Here is a 3,333-nt window from a genome sequence, read left to right as displayed (position 1 = left end):
AAACCAAGTTTAGTAAAAAAAACAAGGGGCCTTTTCCCCAAAAAAAAAAAAAAAAAAAAAAAAAACCTCAGTCTTGTTGCGAGGGGTATTGGTATAAATAAACGAAATTTTGAACCACTTTTCGATGTCCATAATTTTTTTCTTAGTTATATATTTATGTCCATTTCTATTTATTGGAAAATCTAAATAACCAATTTACATTTTACACAACTTTTATCGAATTAAATAAGTTAACAATTTACTAGCTAGTCTCTAGTATACAAATTATTTTTCATCTTTAAAAAAAATTATTCTTCATAACACTTTTACGATTTTTAGTAAATCATCAATGCTTGAGATGGAGCCTGTTTTATGGTAGAAGCCGATACTATGATCATTTATATTGGGTAAAATTTCAATATAATCCTATCATTTACCATGCCCCATTTCTTACTTTACATATGATCATTGTATTTAGTATTTTAATTTATAATTTGATCAACTATAACTTATATATTGTTAATTATTTTCAAGTTTCTAAAACTCTAGTTTAAAAGTTTTAGCGTATTTAACATAAATTTTGATATTTTACGTTAATTTTCACCGATTGATATTTTCATCAATATTTTCATAGAACTTAGACACCAATATTTCACCAATACTAATAGTTTTCTCATTCTTTAGTCATACAGTAGATCCGCAAAAAGCTAATGTAGCGTAACAATGGTCTCAGAATAATGTCGTGGACTCAATGGCGAGCCACTTGAAGATGAGTGAGGGTAGCTGCCCTTCTTGAATGTTTTTTTTTTTTTTTAAATAACCTTTAAAATTTTGTGATTTTCTCGTTTTTTGTCCTGTTGAATTACAATTTTTATATATAGGCCGCACGAAATTTTACACTTTTTATCACTTTAACATAAAAATTTAGTATATACCCCCGTTGAAATAGAAGTCTGGCTCCTCCACTGAATTGGGACTCACTTTTTTTTTTGTGATTGTGCTTAATACTGAGGCTTCGTTCATTTCACTGATTTAAGTTTTTAATTTTAATTTTGTTAAAGTTAAAAGCTCTTACAAAAAGTCGCATATTTTTTTTGTTACAGTAAAAAGCTCTCACATAAAATCACATTCAGTTTAAATTAAAAACTCGAATCAATAAAATAAACGATGTCTGAATAACTTATCTTTTATTTTTATTTGAATAAATCCAATAATTGTTCTCTCTTTCTCTTTCTTTCTCCCTCTCTCTCAAACAACCCAACTGTTCATTTCTGTTAATTTTAGAAGAGCCTCGTTAGAGTTGGGTAGGGGGGGAGTCCTCAAAAGTACCTTTGCTTGTAGGTCATGTCATTAATTTGAATCCATACACCTCTGTAGAGTTAAATCGGGAACTACGGACAGAAAAGTTTCTGACTGGGCCAATATTTTTGGCGTACAACTTGATCTGTTGGTCTAATATTCGAATGAAACCCTCTCTAGGATAATTGATTAACAAGAATATTAATATGTGAAAAAGTTAGTTATGATTTTTTATATGAATTTTTAATTATAATAAAATTGAAATTAAAAATTTAGATGGCATAAAATAAATAAAGTCTTCCGTTCACTTCGTTGATTCGAGTTTTTAATTCGAGTTGAGATGTGACTTTATGTGAGAGCTTTTTACTGTAATAAAAAAGTTAGATGTGATTGTTTCTGAGAACTTTTTACTGTAGCAAAACTCGAATTCTAAATTCAAATCGGTGAAATAAACGGGGTCTTAATATATAAAATCGATAAAATTCAAATTGACAAACTGGTTTATGAATGAAAAAAAAAATAATAATAATTCTGAATTAGCACTGTGAGTGTACCAGTGTGTCCGAATTTCTTAACCTGGCCCCTGGTCAAAAAAGTAATAAATTAAGCATCTTCCCATATAGAACATTACTCAATCAGACATGATTCAGTCTCAAGTCTCTGACACCCACATCAAATATATTTTACCTGGATCGGCTCATATATACTTTCCAATATTGAGATGTTTTAGCTCTTAGACAAAAGAGTGAGTTATTAGTTATTGAACCCAAAAAAAAAAAAAAATGTCCTCAAACTTCCAGATGATCAGTCTAGCAATCGTTGACTTCTAATATACTTTTTTTTTTTTTTTGTTATGAGACATAAATTCAATATATGTAAGGAGTTTTTTTTAGTATGATTCGAAAGAATTATTGAGTTTTCAGTTTTAGATTTTTACAATTTAAGACTTTCAGAAAATGTTATATCTAACTTTTTTTACTACAATTAAAAATTCTCTAGAAAATGTCACATCTAATTTTTTTTACTACAATTAAAAACTCTTAAAAAATATCACATATCAACTCAAATTGAAAATTCGAATCTACAAAATGAACGATGCCACTTACTCGTATTACTTTATTTTTTAATTATCATATTTATATTAAAAACTGTCTTTTTTATATTTTTTTAATATAACGTGATTTTGACATAATTCAATAATAAAAAGTTGGCACTATGCATATCAAAGAAACTCTCGTATAGGTATATATAATGCAATGTATAATGCATTCCCCCACTCAAATACCTATATCCCCGTACATAATATATGCGTACGGCTATCAATTATTAGTCTATAATAAAAATAAATTGTTAAATTTAATATTTATTGTTGTTATTTTAAAATATTTTGATAATTATAAAAAAAAATCGAGTAAAATTTAACATAGTATATTTAAATAATGTCTTAAGTTTTAAATATATATTTTTAATTTGGTATGAAAAAATAAAATAGGTAAATAGATAATTAAGTTTTATTATTAAGGGTTTTTTAAAGTAAATTTGGATAATAATAACAAAAGTATATTGTGCAACAACAATCCAGCTTTTTAAATTTTACTATTTAGCAACAATTTTTAAAAGTTATCGGATAAATACAAGTATAATTTATTTCACGGATTCGAATTTAGAATTTGAGTTTTTATACAGTAAAAAGCTATCAGAAACAGTCACATATTACTTTTTTACTATTAAAAAAAGCTCTCACATAAAATCACATATCAACTCGAATTAAAAACTTAAATCAGCGAACTAAACTGATCCACAATGGCCTCGTTCGCTTTGCAGATTTGAGTTTTTAATTCGAGTTAAAATGTGATATTTTCTTAAAACTTTTAAATGTGATATTTTTTAAAAAAATTTAACTATAAAAATTTATAACTAAAAATTTAAATTAGTAAAATAAATGAGTCTAATATTTAGAAAGAAAAGAGAGAAGGCAATTGTGAAGAAGATGGGCCGTACAACGTGTAATAAATTGAGGCTAGTCAGAAAGCAGGGAAGAAACACCCGACCAAG

Source organism: Morus notabilis, unplaced genomic scaffold (assembly GCF_000414095.1).
Source record: "Morus notabilis unplaced genomic scaffold, ASM41409v2 Scaffold15, whole genome shotgun sequence".
Classification (NCBI taxonomy): domain Eukaryota; kingdom Viridiplantae; phylum Streptophyta; class Magnoliopsida; order Rosales; family Moraceae; genus Morus; species Morus notabilis.
Note: the sequence above shows the minus strand (reverse complement) of the source record.